We start from the raw sequence: 21,031 nt of genomic DNA on the forward strand, positions 1-21,031 counted from the left end.
ATGGGTATGATGTACACTGCTGGTCGCTCACCCAACCATTTTCCCTCCCTGCTTCCTCCTCACTAACAGAGCCCAAACTTGTTTGGGTTTGGGGCAGGCAGCGATATGCTCAGGGGCTCAGATGAGTCATGGGTGGTCATATTTATCATGGGGCTGTGTCCTCTTGCCAATGACTGGTGAGGAGTGAGCTTAAGACCAAGTTCTAATGAGGTATCTGGCCAGCATGAGGGGCTATTGAGTAAGATTTCCATTACTGATGAGGGGAGAGCATTGCAAGAAAACAGTACATTTTTGATCCGCTCCCTACCTCCTGCCTTGACTTTGGTTCTATGAGACTATAGCCGATATTTTGCAACCACAAGGCTAATGACAAATCTAAGAACACAAAAATACAGCTGTATCAGTTAGCCTTTGCTGACTAACAAAATATTCCAAAATGTACTGGCTGAAAATGACAATCATTTATTGCTCAGGATTCTGTGGGTCAAAAATTTGGGCTGGGCTCAGCTGGGATGGCTCATCTCTGCTTCACAAAGTACTGCCTGGGATCATTTTTATGTCTGGGTCCTTTGCTGGCATAACTGAGTCTCTCTCTCCATGAGGTGGAGGTTAGCACAGGCTTGTGCACATGGCAGGAGCATTTCAAGAGGACAAGAGTGGAAGCTCAAGGTCTCCTGGGACCTAGGCTTACAACTCTCATAGCTTCACTTTTAATATATTCTGTTGATCAAAGGCAGACATGTGGCCAGCCCAGATTCAGGAGGTGGGGAGAGAGACTCCATCTCTTGATGGGGCCATTTGCAATTGACCACAACAGATGAAAATGGATAAACAGAAAAACAAAAAGTCTGGTCTTAGATGACACCCTTGAGCTGTTGCAACAACGTAGAACTGCCATCCTGCAGACTTCATTATACGTTATAGTTAGGTTTTCTGTTTTAGAGAAGGCAATCTTTTATTTGCAGCTTATATACTAGAGATAAGAATGAGAATAATCCCACTCATTGGACTGTTGGGAGATGAAATAAGATATGCATGTAAAGCACTTAGCAGAGCTCCTAGGATACAGTAGGCACTCAGTAAAAGTCAGCAATTATAGGGGACAGACCCATCCCCAAAAGGCATAGCAGTTCTCATCTTAAACATTACCCTCCCCAGACCCATTATAGGCTTTTATTAGCAATCTCCAAAGGGGACATACACATGCAGAGCCCAGGCCCCACAGAGACTATGCAGCCAGTTACTAGGGGTCAGTGTGGACCGTGGTTAGGCTGCCGGCTGCTGTGGAGAGCTGGGTCCCATACAGAACCTAAAACCAAGAATGTTGACAACTTCAGGCCCACAGAGAGGGATTCCAGCTCCAGTTCCAGCAGAGAGATCTGAGCAAATCACTGTTTTTTAGATGGGGTAATTGAAGTCTAAGGGAGAGAGGTGACATGCCTGAAGTCACACAGTGAGTTTGGAATCAAGTCAAGAATAGCACCCAGTCTCCTGACAGCTCTCCCCAGCCTATCATTCTTATCATTAAATTAGGTCCACCCAGAAACTGTTTTTTTTTTTTTTCTTCAAGAACAGAAATTCTTGCGAGGTTATGCCCCGAGGGTAAAGATGTGACTAAAAGCCAAAACTGAGAGCAAAAGGACTTCCTCATGAATAGTGGGTGGGCGGCAGGTGGCATCAAGGTTTGGAGCTTCTGGGGGAAATCTTCTGCTTCTTGACCTGGATGTTGGGTATATAGGTGTGTTCATTTTGTAACATGCACTAAGCTATACACTTATGATTTGTGTTATTTATTTATTTATGTTTTGGCAGTTGGCCGGTAAGGAGATACAAACACTTGACCTTGATGTTACAACGTCACTCTCTAACCAACTGACCTAACTGGCCAGCCTTGTGTTTGTTTTTTAATCTGTCACATTGCAATTTTTAAAAATTTAAAAAATGTTTCTCCAAGGTCTTACCCTCACTGGAGGGCTTATTGGAAGGCAAACACAGCTTGGTGTAGTGGAGAAGGTGCTGAAGTTAAGTCTCAGAAAATTCGGGCTCTAAACCAGCTCATCACTTACTAGCTGGGTAACTTTGTCTTAACTGCCTGAAGGCCCACCACCTTATTTCTGAAAAAAGAATATTAATACTTCTCCTGCCAAACCTGTAGGCTGTTTTGGGGGCGCAAATGAGATCACGGATGTGAAAGGATTAGAAAACAATCATATATGTGTAATCTGTGCTGTCCGGGCGAGAGCTCACACTTCTTTTGTGAATTACTGCATGAGACAGTGGGAGAGGAGGTGCCTGCTCAAAAGGGAATCGGTGACTCAGTCCCTTCCAGAAGCAAATTAGAACCTGGTCTTGTGCGTCAGCTGCACTGAACCTCAGAATCCTGTTTGCGAGGGCTGCAAATCAAGGCAAAATCAAGACAAATGTGATTTTGCAGGGGTGGTGGGCCTTGCATCCCGGGCCGGCATGCTGTCTGACGTCACAGTACTTGTGCCCTTCCTCCGCAGCCGGTGGGGAGCACCCAGAGGTGGGGAGCACCCAGACGGTAGGAGGCTGCTCCCCGGGGAGCAAGCGAAACTCTGCTCCAGGCAATCAGGCCCAGACAGAGGGGTAGATCCAGGTCTCCCAATTATCAGGGCCAGTGAAGGGATTGTCAGAAGCCAAATTAAAAGTCCCTGGCAATTTCAGTCCTCATCTCTCATGTCATCTGTGCTTATGCCATTGTAATCTATGGCCAGAAATAAACACTAAAGGAAAAACACTGGGGGCTGAGACCAAGGGGCTGAGGCAGGGTGGGGGTTGGGTGGGGGGTGGGGGCACCAGCTGCTGCCAACAGGGCTGTGGGGTGGGCTGGGGTGTAGGAGGTCAGTTCCAGGTCAAGGGGGTTCTGCACCCCTTCCCACAAGCACACCCAGCCCCCTCACTCTATTCCACCTACACTTCTCACTGCGCTTATTTGTTCTGGTTATTGTGTAGTGTATTTATAGCATGCCCATATTCCTCACTGCTCTCCAGTCCCCCTCACTGCTCTCCATCCCTCTCCCTACCAATGGCTTCTCGTGCAGCACCTGTGACACTGCCTGAGGACTTCGTCTGGCTGCAGGAGCAGCTCAGCCTGCATGTGGTTCAGGCCAGAAGTATCTGGGAATTGATGGCCCTGGGAGCAGCTCTTGTCCAGGGAAGAATGGGAGTTGGTGGATAAATACCGGCATCTTCCCTGCTCTGCATGTGGAACACCATCCTGTATCAGGCAGGATTTGCAAGAAAACAGAGCCAATAGGATATAGAAATATAGAAAAAGATTTATTATGAGGGATTGGTTCATGTGATTATGGAGGCTGAGAAGTCCCACTATCTGCCATCTGCAGGCTGGGGGCCCAGGAGAGCCCGTGGTGTAGCTCCAGCCAGTCCAGATCTGAAAGCTGGAGAAAGAGAAGCACCAGTGTCCAAGGGCAGGAGAAGATGTCTGTCCCCACTCAAGCTCCATCTTTTTGTTCTATTTGGGCCCTAGTGGTTTGAATGATGCCCACCATACTATTGAGGGAAAATCTTTTTTACTCAGTGTACTCATTAGAGTAGTGATCTCTTCCAGAAATATCCTAAAAGGCACACCCAGAGATAATGTTTTATGAGCTATGTGGACATCCCTTTGCCCACTTAAGTTGACACATAAAATCAGCCATCACAGGCCCCCAGAATTCCCCCTTGGAGTTGAGCCCCAGTTGCCTGCGGCGGTAACCTGCTCACATTCCTTTATGGCTTCTTTCCCTTTGGGTCTCAGTTCCCCATTCCCATACAGGTGCATTCTGTCACTCCCAAGCAATTCACTTGCACTCAGATCCAAGTCTCAGGGTCTGCTTCTGCCAGAACTCAACCTGAGACATTTACAGTGCGTCTCTCTTGTCACAATGTAAACTTTACAAGAGCAAGGGTCTAGGTTCACTGATGTAGCCTGAGTACCTAGAATCCTGCCTGGCACATCAGAGGCTGTAGAAAAATATTCGTTGAACGGATTGTTTATGCATTGAATGACAATTCAATAAATATGAGGGTACTTCAAAAAGTTCATCAAAAGATTTGTATTATCTTTAAAAATTTCTTTTAAATTTATTTTTAATTGTACATACGTGTGGGTACGGTGTATTGTTTCAATACTCATGCATATTTTATACAATGATTCACTTAGGGTAGAGAGTTTATTACCTATACATTTATCTTTTCTTTGGATGATTATGGTCCAGATCCACTTTTCTTAGCTATTATCTTTTAATTCTATTTTTCCACAAGCTTTTTGAAGTACTCTCATATTTATGGACTGCCTAATCTGTTGAGTTCTGTACCCAGCATCCAGGACATTCCTGAACCAAGACAAATGGGAGTCTTATCACCCTGGTGCACACAGTCTAGTGGGAGGAGAAAAATAGACAATCTACTGCAGTGGTCAGTACTGAGACAGGAACACACAGAGGGCGATGGGGGCACAGAGGAAGACCCTGGGTGGAGACACCAGGCATGAGACCTGTGCAGTCTCACAGGGCCCACCCTTAGAAGGGCCCCAAACTTGGTCTGATGCTTTGCTGTTGCCATCTTGAAATTCTTAATAAAGTTTGAGTGAGGGCCCTACATTTTCATTTTGCACTGGATCCCATAAGCCATGCATCTGGTCCTGCCTGGAATGAGATCTATACTGAGACATGGGGGAGCTGCATGGCAGGAGGGAGGGTGCAAAGTATTGTGTTCTGGGTGAGGGACATGGCATGTGCAAAGGCTCAGAGGTGTGAGACAGCCTAAGATATTCCAGAAACTGTACTGCTCTAGTCCAGCTGGTATGTAGAAGGCACATGGATGCCAGAGGAAGTGGCAGGGGTCAGTCTGTGAAGGGTCTTGTGGGTCTTCCATGCTCAGGAGTTTAGACTTTATCCAAAGGTCATAGCAGTTGTTGATGGTGGGGCAGAGGGGTGCAGGGGGAAAGACTGGTGGCAGAGAGACCCGGTGGAGCCTGTTCCAAGAATCCAGGGCAAAGAGACAGGGGTGCCTGGCAGATTCAATGACACTTAGAAGGTGGAAGCCAGTGCTCAGTGACTGATTGAATACAGAGAGAGAAATTGTACCAAGGTCTGTGTTTACCCACCTCCTTCATGTTCAGAGCTCCTGGGGAGTGGCTCCCACAGGCCTGGGCATCACCTCTCAGATGCTAGCTTGTGACACATCCCAGCCCAAGCTAGGGGAGATGACACCCCTGCGGGGAGAGGCTTGGCTTTGGCCCCATTTCTCCCAGCACAAACACAGGCTCCAAATGAGCTTTCCACCCAGAATTTTAATATGTTAAAAATGACTGTGGAGCAGGACTCTACCCCCCAGCGCCCGATGCTGCAGGAGCTGAAGCCTCTCCAGGTTTGAGAGGAGTGAGATGGTAATGAAGGGGACCTGACTCAATACTGCCAGAATCCCCAAGGGCAGACTGTTCTGTTCCAAAGAATCCTGGAACATGGAATGTCAGAGCCAGAAGTAAAGTTAGCTGTATTCTCATCTGACCTCCTTCCCATGACAGATGGGGAAACAGACCCTGCAGGGGAGAAATGGATTGCTTGAGGTCACAAGGAGGGATGGAGAATCCTGGGCTCCTGACCCCTGTTCTGGTGCTCTGACCCACGACCCCTGGCCTCCCCTAACCCAGAGGACTTGAGTGGCACATAGTTCAAGGTCACAGAATGCTTCAGAAAGGATGCTTTTGGCTTAAGGAACAAAAACCCTAACTCAAAATCTTTTAAACCCATGGCTTCCCAAGTGTGGCCTCCAGCCCATCCAGCATCAGCACCACCTGGAGACTTGTTGTAAATGCAAATTCTCAGCTTTGCCTGTTGAGTCAGAAACTCTGGGGGCAGGGTCCAGCCATCTGTGTTTTAATAGGTGATGTTAATGCTCGCTCAAGTTTGATACCCACTCACTGCCTCAAGCAGTAAAGATGTTTATTATCTCACTAAACAAGAGGCCCAGGGTTGGTTATGTCAATGGCTCTATGACTTTATATGGACCCAGGCTCCGTCTGTCTTTCCACTGCCCGCCATCATGCCTGGGTCTCTGTCTTCAGGCATGGCCCCTCCCCATCACTAGGATGCTGCTCCATGGACTTCACCACAACTTTAGGAAGCAGAGAAGACCGTCTCCTCTGGACAGCTTTCGATCAGTGAGAAAACCTTCCCCAGAAGTTCCCCAGCAGACCTCTCCATCTCATTGGCCAGAATTGGGTCACGTGCCCTTCTCAACCAATCATTGGCCAGGAAGACAGAGTTGTGATTAGTTAGGAGTCATCTCCAGCTGCAGGGAGGAGGTACAGCCTAGAGATAAAAAGCACAGATCCTGGAGCTCCTACCCTTCAAACCCTGGTTCTGCCATTTACTAGCTTCCTGACCTTAGTCAAATAACTGAACTTCTGTGCCTCAGTCTTCTCATCTGTAAAATGTACTAATAATACCTATCTCAGGATTTTTCGGAGGACTGAGTGAATTCATACTTGTAAGGCACCTAGGATAATATCTGGCTATATAGGAGTTTGTTAAATAAATATCTTATACACTTCTTTATCTTGCTTCTTTATTATTTAACTTAAGGACTTGGACATCATCCAACAACAGTACAAAGAACACTTCCTTGTTCTCCTTTTCTGTTGTTACTGTTGTTGCAGAATATTCCATTTTATGGGTATACATAATTTATTTAACAATTATGTTGTTTTCATTTCTTTGCTATTACAAACAGTGCTGCAACAGATAAACTTGTAGATAGGTTGTTTCATGTGTGTGCAAGAACATACGTAGGACAAAATCCTATAACTAAAATTGATGAGTTGAAGGATCTGTGTATTCATAATTTTGATAGATGCTGCCACATTGCCCTGCACAAAAGGTTACAACAATTTACACTCCCACCAGCAGTGTAGGAAGGTGCCCACCTCCCCACAGCCTCCCCACCAGAGAAGCGACATTTCTCAACACCTCCTACCCTCATGACCGTCCATGTGTATTGTTGCCCTCATTTACCCAGGAAGAAATAGACCCGGGGAGGTAAGACAGCTTGCCCAAGAGGGGTTGATGAGCTCCAAGAAGTGTCCAGACAAGGACCGTCCACAGCCCTGGCACAGCATGTCACAGCTTACAAAGCACTTCCCCTTCTGGAGTAGATGATCCCTTGGGTCCCAAATTGTGTACAGAAGTTCCCAGTTGACTCTCACTCCCAGCAGCCAGCACCTGTGTCTTTCAGAGGACAGCTCTTAGTCTGCTTTGCTTGCATGTATGGAGAGATGGAAGGGCCTGGAAATGCATGCCCTCCAGTGGAGAATTTATTCCCTCCAACCACTGACAATTACAGGAGTATAAATACCCCAGCTCCCATGCCCCCCACATGGGATAGCTCTGAAGGGTGACCTACACTCTCTCCTTTGCAGGATGGATCTGAAGTGGGACTTCGAGACAATACACCCTTGGGCAGCTTCCCCCCTCCCTTCCCTGCTTCCCTGTTCTCCATCTGCTGTTCCTGGGAATGCTTCATGGTGAGTCATTTTCATAGGAGTTCTTGTCTCAGGTTTGACTTCTGGGGAGCCCAGACACCTCCCTGGTCTCTTTCACGCTTCTCTGTCATTGGACCCATTGTACAGATGAGAAAACAGTGACTAGTTAGAATTTACAAAGTTACCAAGCAGCCCAGGTGAGTACTAGTACCTAGAACTTCTAACTCCTCATCCATGTTCCTTCGAAGGAAGGACTGAAACCCCAGCCTTGGCTGAGAACAAATTCGTTCCTTCCTTTTCCTCATCTCCTGAACACAGTCAATCTTTTACAAACACCTGCCCATGTACACATCTCCCCATGTGGTGTGTCAGGGTCCCTGGGCCTCATCTTGTGTCCAAAGTGATTCTGCTGTCTGATACTAATCGGTTCAGTATTCATGTTAGTCACATCCTAAATGCTGAGTTTGACTATAATTGCAGCAGGCAGACCATAATACATTTATCTAACATAACTTGAGTTAGGACCTCTTGCATACATTTGCATGCTATTTGCATTATTTGGTTGAACCAGAAAAAAAAAAAAAAAAAATCAACAGATGCAGCTCCTGGGCTGGCCTCTCATTACCTGGAAAGGGAGGTGAAGAGCACCAAGCCTGCTCCTGTCCCAGGGTCTGTACTTAGATCAGTGGCTGAGCTGAATCTTACCCTTGCTCTGCTCTGCCTGCAAGGCTCATCTGGGCAGGAGCTGAAGCTCTTATGTGAGACCCATGTCACCCCAGGACTCGAATGAATTGCCTAGGAATGTGGTGATGCCTTCTCTGTGCCCAAATCTCCCCTCCCACACATTACTCCAGACCGTCAGCTTCATGAAGGCCAGTAGTACCTGTCTGGTCACTGCTGCATTCCCAGAACCTGGCATGCAGAAGATGTTTAAAGCACTATTTATTAGATGAACGAATGAATGAATTCACACGATTTGATTAATCTTTCCAAAGTACAGTTCTGACCCCGTCCCTTTCTTGCTCAAAAACTCTCAGTGGCTTCCTATGAACTGCAGGATAAAATCCAGGGCTTCATTCTGGCATTCAAAGCCTTTCGTACATATTACACACCTGTGAGTGTATCACATTTATTGCATACCTACCATGCCAGGTCTGTGACAATGATTCTGAAACTGAGGCTCCGAGAGGGAAAGAGGTGAATGATCTTACTTACCCGAGTCACACAGTTTTCCACTTCTTCCCACCCTCCTTCTCCACAGCTGGTTAGAACATCCTGAGGTCCATAAATACCAGGGTAGGGAGGGTAGTCTCAGAAATGACATGCAGATCCTCCCTGGGAGGGGACAGCCCGCGGGAATTGCCCTGTATCTGCAAGGAAGTAGAGTTAGGGTTGGCCTGAGGTTAGTGCCAGAGCTGTTTTCTGGCAAGACCCTGACTGCACTTCCCTAATTGATCCAGGAGGGGGCGGCAGCGTTCTTGGTTACAGGCACCCCAGCATCATCTTGGCGCTGCTGGGCAGGACCTGTCTAGGAATGTCTGATTGTGCAAGCTAGGTGTGAATGAGTGTGTGTCTGTGTATTTGCAAGTGTGAAAGAGGGTTTGAGCATGTGATTGAGTGCACCCAGGTGAGACAGTGCCCGGAGTGAGAATGTGCGTCTGTGGGTGTGTGTGTTCATTTGACTCTCGCTCAGTTTAAGTGTCTACTGTGCCAAGCCCTGCTTGGGATACGGTCCTGAGCCACACAGATGTGGTCCCTGCCCTCATGAGACCAGGGCTGGATAGAGGGGAGACAAAGAAAACAGCAAACAAATAAATAAAGTGATGTTACAGGGGGATGAAGATCTAAGGGGTGGGACACTGATTTAGCCCAGGTGGTCAGAGCACCTCTCCAAGGAGGCAACATTGGTACTGACTGCAGAAGGACAAGGAGGAATCAGACAAACAAAGGTGTAGGAGATCGTTCCAGGGAGAGGGAGCAGCGAGGGCAAAGCTCGGGTGCAGCGATGTCTGATAGGAGTTTGAGTTTGAAGGTTTATAATTTAATTCTATAGGAAGTCCTCAGACTTTTTTTAAACGGCTGAGTGATGTGATGTTTGATTTACACTTTTAAAACTCTCTGGCTGGTGAATGGAAACTGTCTTAGGATTGGGCCAGTGGCTGTTAGGGTTACTGCAATGGTCCAGGTAAGAGCTGATGTGGGTGGGCCTGGGGCGTGACCACAGAAGGAGCTGAGGAAGGGCATGGACACACTGACAGTGGGGGCAAGAGACAGAAGCAGGGGCAACTCCTGGGTTCTCAGCCTAAACAGGGTGTGACTTCTAAGGGTGACAACTGTGACAGGAGCAGTCTGGCATTTTAAAGACCTGTTTCTGCTTGGAGCCTCTCTGGCTGGGCTCCTTGGCCTGTCTGATCAGCTCAGGTCTCTGAGGACCAGTCCCTTTCCCTCTTCCTCTCTTGGGAGGAGATGCTGGAAATAGCTGCCACCCTGCCCTCCAGGCTTGTCCAAGGCCCTGCAGGGTTCAGGAACAGAACATTCTGCTTGGATCCTACATGGGGATCTTTTGGTCCCAGGCAGCTCCCTTCCCTCCGTGCTTTATTCTGCACTCATTCAGCCCTTCAGGGAGGAAGACTGTGGGCACTGGAGACGGACTCTCTGGACTATTACTCTTGGAGCCCAGGCACCCCTTTGTGAGGAAGCCCAGGCCCCATGGACAGCCACTCAGTTGCAGTCTTGGCTGACAGCCATTATCAACTACCCAACACATGAGTGAATGAGTCTTCAGAAGATTCTAACACCAACAGGAGCAGAGACAGCCTGTCTCTGCTATGCCCTATGCATATGGTATATTCGTGCATACAGTGTTCCTGTGCTAAGCTGTCATGTTGTGAGGTGGTTTGTTATGCAGCCATAGATAACTGGAATAACCTTGAATCTCAGGCCTGCCCTCACCAGCTGTGTGAGCCTGAGTAAGTTGCTTAACCTCTCTGAGTTTCCATGTCCTCAACTGTGGGGTAAGGATAAAGATTCAATAAGGATAGGCATCCTCATGAGAAATCCTCTTAGCACCCAGAAAGGGGCACTCATTTGCGAAGGGTCCCCGGACAGCAAGTAGAGACTTGGAAGCCCGAGCCTGAGGTCTGTGCAGCGCATAGTCTGGGGTCTTTGTTCAATACTCTGAAGCACTCCCTAAGGATCCAAGCTGGGTTGAAGGAAGGGACGAGGTCGGGTCTGAAGAAATGGGTCAGTATCTAGAGCCTCGTGCTTCTAGCTCTATGATCCTGAGTGGGTCCACCAAAGGGACTGCCCCTGGAGCCATGGCCCAGGTGCCACCCCAAACCACTCAGGGCCTTGACCACTTCACCTCTGGGACGGCCGCCTTCACTGCAGCCACACCCTGGACTGAGGAACTTGCAGCACCAGGACATGGGGGTATCAGGCCCACAAACGCTGTCTCTCTTCACCTTCTCCTCACCCTGCACCTCTCCCACCTCCCAACCCTGCCCAGGACCTCCAGACCCTCCACCTTTCCCTTTCTTCCAGCCACAGTCGAGGGGCTGTGCTGCCGACCCGTCACCTGATCCTGAGCAGGACGTGTTGCCAGGCTGAGTCTCGGTTCCTTTTCCTGTAAAGATGGGGTGATGAGCCCTATTTGCCACATTCTTGTCAGGGTTAAAGACGATAATTCCTACACAGTAGCTGGCTCTTCTAGCAGGTGCTACAAGGCTGGAGGTGGGAGAACCACAAGCACATGCCCCTGCAGATGGACACTTTGCTTCTAAGCCTCCAAGGACACCCTGCTAGTCCTCTCCAGAACCAGATAGATCTAGTCTGGGCTGGTGGTGTGGGCCACCACTGGTGCCCTTGGTGTCCACTGTGTGTGACGGTGGTGGTTGTCAGGCAACAGGCCTCAGCTCAGGCCCTGGGCCCCAAGGGCAGCCGTCAACCAAATGACCTGCTATTTCTGGGCCGCGGGGGCTGCCAGTGGCCTTCTAGATTTCTGACCTTAATAGAGCCAGGCAGGAGGATGGTACAGGCTGTGCTCTGGGGACTCCATAAATTTCCATGCCCCTGGAGAGGCTGACCCAGGAGAGGCTGGAATGAGGAATCCCAATCTGTTACCAGAGAGCCCAGAGAGGGGAGTGGCTCACTAAGACATGGAGCAAGTCAGTGGTGGAGCGTAAGTCTCCAGAACCCCGATCTACCTCTTAGTTCCCATCCCCACTGGAGAGATGATGCAGACGACCAGAGAGGTCAAGTAACCGAGAGGCCAAGATCATGTAATGGGCAAAGCTAGGAGTCCAGCCATGTCTGTCTATTCCAAGATGATGGCAGCATCCTTTATGTGCCCTTGTGGTTTGCAGGTATTGGGTGCCTGTAGAAGTGTCTCAGGGGCCTCAGAAGGGAGGTGAGAGAGATGCTGAGCACACAAGTGGGACTCTGGTACTCCTCTTCCACTTCCATCCCTTTTATTTGGGTCTTAAAAGGCCAAAAAGAAGGCTAAAATGTTTTTGAAAAAGTGCTGACCTTAATTGCACCAATGTGGAAACTGAGGCTGACAGAGGGGAAGGGACTTGCCCAGCAAGAACTAGAAGCCAGGGTTCCTGACCCCCCACCCTAGGGATTCTCACTGCTCCCCTTCCCCAGGTGGAGGAGAAACAACACGTATAGAGTACCCACAGGTTGCCAGTGCCTTGATAGCAACTTTGCTAAAAATGCCCAATTGCTTCCTTTAATCCAGTATCATGAGGATTTTCTTTTATCCCCATCATGCTACCCAAGTAGCATCCTGTCTCTTTCTTTCCCATTCATCTTGGCACTCAGTGATCTCAGAAATGATCATGTGATTTACTGATTCACTTATTCATTGCCAGCGTCTACCCAATGAGAAGGTCAGCTCCAGGGTGCAGGCATGAGGTCCAGAAACACAGTTGTCTCTGTCCCCCACACACGCTTGGCACACAGTAACAGGAATGACGAAGATGAATCTTCACAACATCTCTCGAGGGGACCTTGGTCATTTTTAGTTATCCAATATCCATCTTCCTCTTCCTAACAGTACCCTGATTTCCTTTTGGGGAGATCCCATATCGTATGGAGTCTTCCTGATCTGAAAAATCTCCTGAGATAAATTCTGTAGTTCTCTCCTCCCACTGCAGTATACACTAATAATAATAATAATAATAATAATAATAATAATAATAATAACGATAATAACATCAGCTAACATTTATTGAGGCTTTCTGAATGCCAGGTACTGTTCTAAGTTCTTTACACATATCACTTCATTTAATCTTCAAAGTAAACCTAGAACACAGATGCAGCTCCCAGCTCATTTACAGAGGACAAAAGCAAGGCTCAGAGAAAGAGGAACTTGCTAGTAGGCAGGCAACTGGGACTTGAACTGAGATAGACCAGCCCTGGAGGTTTCCTGCTTTATCACTGCCCTTTATTGGACCCTGCTTTTCACCACATGGATACAACCACTGCTGGATGCAAGACCTCATCTGGCCAATATGGTCTTTACCTCCTGCGTGGAATGGTGCAAGGATGGAAGGATTGGTGGAGTTGTTCACGCTGTAGGTGAGGTCCTGACAATCACGTAGCTACTATTCTTGTTCCTGCCTGATTCCAAGCCCAGCTCTCCAGCCTTCACCTCAATTCTGTGGTCCTCAACAATGTATCCATAAATTCTCCTTTTACCCAAGTACCAAAGAACCTAATAGATATAAGAACAAGAGATGACATATCAGTTAGCTGCTGCTGCAGAACAAAACACCCCCAGAACTTAGTGGAGTAAAACAATAAATTATTTCTTACAATTCTATGGGTCTACTTGCAAGTTCTCCAGGTCTGGGCCAGCTTGTCTGGGACCAGAGTGAGGCTAGGATGGCCTCACTTGTCCATCTGGTACAACCAGGGCAGCTCACCCATGTTTCATGTGGCCTCTCACCCTCCAACAGCCCAGCTCAGGCTCTTTCACGGTGCCCTCAGAGTTCTAAAGAGCAGCAAGTGTCTTCCAAGTCTCTGCCTGTATTATGTTTATTATTGTCCCCACTGGCTAAGACAGGTCACGCAACCATGCCCTGAGTCAGGGTGGGAAGAGACCACCAAAGGGCATAGCCAGAGGGAGGATCGTAAAGGCCATTTTTAACATTTACCACTGGTGGGAATTCTTAGTGGTAGGTGCTATGATGATTGCTATTGTACAGATGGGGAAACTAAGGCACAGACAGGGAAAGTGACTCTCCAGCAGCACACTGTGAGTGAGAGGCAGAGCAGGGATTTTCCAAACCCGGTGGAAGCTCTAACCTCAGTCCACTGTTTAAGGCAGGGCTTGGTTTTTCTCTCTCTGATGTGAACGAAAGCGATACAATAATCTCTCTTGCAATAAGGAAAATGCAACAGTAAAACATTTGTTGTGCAAAATTAGTCAGTCCTATTTCCTGTGCTGAGTGTTGCCCTGGGATAATTGCCTTTATGTGCAGAAAAATAAGAGAGGGACCTGAAATCACTTTCCAGAGCCCAGAAAGGTCGTCGTCTTTAAAAAAATCAATTACCTATTCCCACTTCAGAGAAAACACTTCACAGACACATTTTACATTCTAAGTAGAATTCAGTGCTCCTGGCTGAAATCTACCTGAAAATTCTTCTCAGGGACCAAGCGGCCAGACAGAGGCTCCCAATTACCTTGGTTATCGACGTTCAGGTGCAGGACGCAGTGGCCATCTCGATAATGAACTACTTTTCATCCAGCAGAAAACCCAGAGTAGAATAAGCATTGGATATGGTTTCCCCTCTCCATGCCTGGTCTGCCATCGACTGGGGTTTACTGCCCTCCGTGCCCTACACTCAGGGTCACATAGAAAAGTCACTGAAGAAACTCTCTTCCTCTGGGTCTGCCACACATGAGCTTTGGTGTCAGAGAGACCCAAGTTCAATCTTTGTTCTGCCACTTTCACATTGTGTGAAATTGGCTAATGATTCAACAGCTCTTGGCCTTGGTGTTCTCATCTGTAGAATAGGAAACTTCCCCAGGCCACATCCCAAGCTGCCAGCCCTTCAGCTTTGTGCTCCCTAATTGCCCTGACAGGGCCCACACCCATTCACCCGGCCCAGGGGCAACAGTGTTGCAATGAACTCTTGCGGGTGGCAGCACTTTGCACAAAGGCAAGGACAAGGGAGCTAACATGTCAAACACTTTCTGTGCACCTTGAGCCTCGACCTCCTCACAGTCCTATCTGGTGGGTACTTCTGGAGTAGGGCTGCCTTGGTTCAAGTACCAGCTCCACCACTCACCAGCTGGCTGACTTCAGCAAGTCACTTAACGTCTTTGTGCCTTGGTTTTCTCATCTGTATGATGGGGTTACCCATGGTGCCTACCTCATAGAGTAGATGCCAGGAGCGAGTAAGTAAATACTTGCCAAGTGCTGAGAGAAACACATAGTGTCCTTGTCCCCAGGGGATGGGAGGCAGAGTATGAAGGAGGGGAGGTCAGTTCCACCTTCAATCTATTGAGTTTGAGGTGCCTTGGGACCGGTGAGTGGAGATCTGGGCACATTTGGGTGAAGGCGCGAGGCACTGATGGATGGAAGGCTAGATGGAAATTGCACTGGGCCTGCAACGGGATGGGAAACAGTCAGACAGCCCCTTTCTCAGAGAAAAGGGCTGTGAGCCTGCAGAGGGCAGAGTTTAAGAGGCTGAGGGGGTGGAGGCGAGCCCTGGCCTCGGCCACACCTCTTTGAGAACTCTGTGAGAAAGGCCCGAAAACTCTGCCTGCTCACGCCTAGGCCAAGCCCGCAGCCCTTGGGTCAAGCCCTTCCCAGTCCTGCAGCCTCCAGGGTCCTCTATGTTTAACAGAGAACAGTGACGTGCAGTTGTGGGTGCTGAGGAGATGAGAAATGTGTCTGCTGCATAAGGGCAGGACCCAGAGAAGGTGCGAAGTCAGTAGTTGGGGTCCTGACCCCCATTCTCCCCTTGTCCCCAGCCCATCCTGGTGGCGCTACTCTACTGTCCTGACCCAAGAACCACCACCTCTGCCGGGGTCATGGCGCTGGGCTCCCGGCCCACCTCCCTGCTTCTCCAGCTGTCTCCCACCCAAATCTATTCCTAACATAGAAGCCGAGGGACCCCGTGAAAATGGAACCCAGATCCCACCAGGCTTCTCAAAACCCTCTGAAGTCTCCCCTGCCTCTTGAAGGAGGAGGCTAAGGCATTACAATGGCTTATAAGGCCCCTCCTGACCTTACGCTTCCAACTTTATCGCTTCCCCTTGCTTCCTCCACCGCAGCTGCCCTGGCGTCAGACCCACCCAGACCCTCCATTCAGGCCTCTGGAACTTGCTGCTCCCTGTCCCCAGCCACTGCCTGGCTCACCCCCCCACTTCAGTCAGGCCTCTTGCAAAGGCCACCTCTGTAGGAAAGCCACCTTGACCACGACCCTCTTTATCGTGTGGGCCTGATGTCTCCTTCTTTGAAGCACTCACTGCCTGAAGCACACTTGTATTTATGTCTGTCTCCCCGCAATGGGCTTTAAATGCCAACAAAGCAGAAACTGCAGGAATGGGCAACTTCGAATCTCCAGCAGTTGGCATGGGTGTGGCTCACAGTGACTGTGACCATAACAATGGCTTTCACATGTTAACACCTGAGAATGAGCATGGTGTCCCATAACTCTGTGAGGCCAGAACCAGTACGATTCCCTTGGCAGACAGAGGATGACCTGCCCTGGGTCACTCTGTGGCTATGAGGAGGCCTGAGGAAGTGGGCTATGCCCACCGAGGCAGCTAAGGCTTGAGTCTCAGCACAGGAAGTTTCAGCGGGCAGATAGGCAGTGCCCCCAAAGGAGCACCTGGAGTCCTGAGCATGTGCTGGCAGGTGGACAGGTGAGGCTCAGCCTCCTGGGGTGACCAATGCCTGGGTGGGGCTGAGGCCCCAGGCAGCTGCATCCAGGACATACCAGGCCTGAACTCCACCCAGGCCCCGCGTGCCCATCCAGGCAGGCTCCTTTCAGAGCCAGTGGACCGGGTGAATGGGTGGTGGGCCCTGTCAGGGCAATTAGGGAGCACAAAGCTGAAGGGCTGGCAGCTTGGGATGTGGCCTGGGGAAGTTTCTCTGGGCAAGCACAGAATAAAGGCCCTGCCTGCCCCTCTCACCCCTGCCTGGTGCCAGATTATGTAATGTGTTGATGCCACAAGTGGCATCCACCCAGCCCTCTGAGAACTCTGCCTACACCCCAGGAAATGAGTCTCAGGAGACTGACCTAGCTGGCTGGACACCCCCCAGCTGCCCAACACATGCACGTACACACGCACATGGATATGCGCACCCCCATGCACGCACGCACACGGCTGTCTAAGAGAAAGCAGAAACCTAGTGTTGCAGCCATTCCCTCAAGAATTCTTGGTTGAGCACCTATAGGTAGCCAGAACTCCTCCAGGAGCTGGGAATACGGCGGTGAACATGACAGACAGAAATGATTGCCCTTGGGGAACTGGCATCTACTGGGCGAGACAGATAAGAGGCAGGACACACGGGTGGCGTGTGAGATGGGGACGTGTGCTCAGGAGAAAGGTGGAAACAAGGCCAGCCAGGAAGGTGGAGGACAGGGCCCGGGCTGGGCAGATGACAGGCGATGTCGGGGGGAAACATTTCAGGACAGCGAACAAGCACAAAGGGCCTGAGGCAGGGGTGTTTATCCTCAAAATAGAACCAACGCTGGTGGGGTTGGAACAGCACGTGTGGGAAGAAGGAGAGAAGATGAGCCAGGGACAGTGCAATGGCAGACTGAGCGCCTCGTGTGCATGGTTAGGACTTGGGTTTTTGCTCAGTTCGAGGCGCACCATTGCAGGGTTTCAGCAAGCAGATGTGAGGGCAAGTCTGTCAACGTTCACGGTACATGGCTGCAAGGCTCTCATCTGCAGATGGAGCTGGTGACCCTGTGCCTCTTGAGGTTGTTGCAGGGGCTCAGCAGGACACTGCAGCCTCTCCACTGCATTCTTTTCCCATATTTGCTTGTTTCCCCTGCAGCTGGCCCACGCTTGCATTCTGAGCAGGAGAGGAGAGGGAGCGGACACCGGCAGGAGGAGATAACCCCCCTGCTTTGAGGGGCCCAGGTCAGACAGGCAGGCAGGGCTGTGGCTGCTGCGAGGAGGAGGAAGCTGCCAGGCAGCAGGCGGGAGGGCAGGAGAGGCCCAGGGACTGCCTAGAGGTCAAAGTCAGAGCCCTAAGCTGACTCTTGGGGCTGGAAGGAGCCCTCTGGACCCGCCGCCCCTACCTGTTCCTCTCCAACTTTTAATTTGAATAACTTTCATACTTACAGAGAAGTTAAAAGAATCATACAATGAACACTCATACCCTCCCCCTAGGCTCTCCAATTGTTACCATTTTCCATATTTGTGCTCCTTTTTCTCTCTCTCTTTCTCTACATAGAGGCTGATTGGTTAGCTCAGAGTTGGCGCTAACACCAAGGTCCAGGGTTCGATCTTTGTATCGACCAAACTCCCCCCCCCCCCAAGAAACATGATAAATAAAAGATAGATAGTTAGATAGATATAGAAGTATAGGGACAGATATAACACTCACCCCTAAATACTTCAGCATGTATCCATGTATCACCTAAAAACAAGGGGCATGCTCCTATACAACAAAAATACCAAGTGTTTAACATTGTTACAACACTAGCATCATATATCATTACAATACTGTTATCATTCAGTCCAGATTCTAAGTTTCCCAAAAGTCTTGATAATGCTCTTTACAGCTGCTTTAATTTTACTTTTTTCAATACAGGATTCCATCAAGGACTAGATATTTCATTTGGTTGTTACATTCTTTTTGTGTGTAATCTAGAATTACTCCCCACCTTTTTTTTCTCTCTCACGACATTGACATTTTTCAAGAGACAGCCCAGTTGTCTTGTAGAATGTCCCTCAGTTTGGGTGCATCTGATTGTTTCCTTGTGATCAGATTCGGGTTAAACATTTTGGGCAATAACATTGCAGAGGCGAGGTGCATCCTGCCCATTGGCATTATATAAGGAGGGCAGGATGCCAGTTTGTCCCATCACTGGTAGATGCTAATGTGATCATTTGATTAGAGTGCTTCTACTGTACTGCTAATCTTTCTCTTTGTAAATAACAATTTATCTGCATGATATTTGAATAACATGAATATCATGTTCCTTCACAAATTTTCATACAGTGATTTTAGCATCTATTGATACCTTGCCTGAATTATTGCATTGGTGGCTGCAAAATAGAGATTCTCTTAGTTCTATTATTCTTTTTTTTTTTTTTTTTTTTTTGCCGTTTTTTCGTGACCGGCACTCAGCCAGTGAGTGCACCGGTCAGTCCTATATAGGATCCGAACCCGCTGCGGGAGCGTCGCCGCGCTGCCAGCGCAGCACTCTACCAAGTGCGCCACGGGCTCGGCCCAGTTCTATTATTCTTTCTACAAACTTCTGTAAAGTTTTCCCCTGTCTTCCCCCTTCCTGCATTTTGTAGTATTACCACACACTTACGAGTTTTATTATTATTATTATTATTATTATTACTCAACATGTTAAAAATCCATTATCATCTCTGTTCTTTTTTGATGCTCAAATTGTTCCAGCTTAGGTCTGTGAGAGTCCCTTCAAGGTGATTGTATGTCCTCCTCTTCCCTTTTTTGTAAACTTTTGAGGCGTAGTTGACATACAATAAATTGTACATATTTGAAGTGTAAAACTTAGTAAGTTTTGACCCATATATATGCCCATGAAACCATCACCATATTCCAGAGTGAACATATCCGTCACCCCCAAAGTCTCCTGCATCTTTGTAATTCTTCCCTCTAGCCCATCACCATCCTCAAGCAACCCTTGATTTGCTGTCAGTTATTATAGATTAGCTTGCATTTTCCAGAGTTTCATATTAATAGAATTATACAGCATATACTCTTTTGTGTCTAGTTCCTTTACTCAGCATAGTTACTTTAAGATTCATCCATGTAATTGTGTGTTATCAGTAGTCCTTACTTTTTTGCTGTGAGTACCATTCTATTGTATGGAAATAACACAATTTGCTTATCCATGTGTTGATTTGCTGATGGACATTTGGGTTGTTTCCAGTATGGGGCTATTACAATAAAGCTATGAACATTTGTGTAAGTCTTTGTATAGACACAGGTTTCCTTTTCTCTTGTGTAAATACCTAGAACTGGAATGGCTGGATTAATTTTTAAGAAATTGATGAAGTATTTCCAAAGTGGTAATACCATTTTGCATTCCTACCAGCAAGGTATAAGACCCCTTCCTCCACATACTTGCCAACATTGGCATGGTCTGTCTTTTTAATTTTAGCCACTCCATCAGGTGTGTAGTGGCAACTCATTGGGGTTTTAATTTAATTTTTAAAATTGGAATTGAAATTTAATTTCCCTTAATGGCAAATGATGTTGAACATCTTTTTAAATTTTTTGAAAATTATTTATTTTTTAATTGACACATATTGACTGTACATATCTAGGGGGTACAGAATTATATTTCAATACATGTATGCAATGTGTGATGATCAAATCAGGGTAATCAGCATATTTATCATTGAAAAATTTATAATTTCTTTGTGATGAGAACATTTGAGCTCTTCTCTTCTAGCCATTTGAGAACATACAGTAAATTATTGTTACTTATAGATGCCTAGCGTTACTGTAAACCACCAGAACTTATATCTATTGTTGATTCATTCACATTGAATTCACAACCAACAACACCATAACTCATGCCCGAATGAAGCTTGTCCAACACACATATTTTCTCCATGAGGCACGTTGGAGCCTCCTTGCTCATAGAAACACTAGGCAGCACTTCACACCATGCTTGGGGGCCATTTTAAAATCACCAACAAAAAGCTCAAATGCAAAAAAAACACAGCACTGTGGGAAAAAAACAAAGACTGTGAAAAGGACACAAAAACAAAGACTGTGAAAAAGACACAAAAAACCTGGACTGTGAAAAGGACACTTGTTTACAGTGTGAGAGTTAAAACAAGAAGGCAGAGAGCTGCCTTGTTTGACTTCAGCTGAGATGTGCACATTAGGCTACTCAAATTTTTTGCTGCCCAGCCTGTGTCCATGAATGAGTGCAACAGCACCACGATTATTGATTTTGGGGTTGCAAAGAAATCTTTCTGTGTAGGTGAATTCACAAGTAATGAGGATCAACTTATATCTTTCCTTTTACTTAGATTTTCCTTAATTTCTTTCAGCAGTATTTTATAGTTTTCACCATATGTCTTTGGTATCTTTTGCCAGATTTATCCATAAGTAGTTCATAATTTTTGATATTGTAAATGGTATTATTTTTTCTATTTCAATTTCCAATTATTCATTGCTCATGTATAGAAATACAGTTGTTGTATATTGATCTTGTACCTGGCAAACATGCTAAACTCAATTAATTCTAGTTGTTTTTTGCAGATTCCACTGGATTTTCTACATAGATAATTGTGTCATCTGCAAATAAAGACACTTTCAGTTCTTTCTAATCTCA

This window comes from Cynocephalus volans, chromosome 1, assembly GCF_027409185.1.
Source record: "Cynocephalus volans isolate mCynVol1 chromosome 1, mCynVol1.pri, whole genome shotgun sequence".
Lineage (NCBI taxonomy): Eukaryota > Metazoa > Chordata > Mammalia > Dermoptera > Cynocephalidae > Cynocephalus > Cynocephalus volans.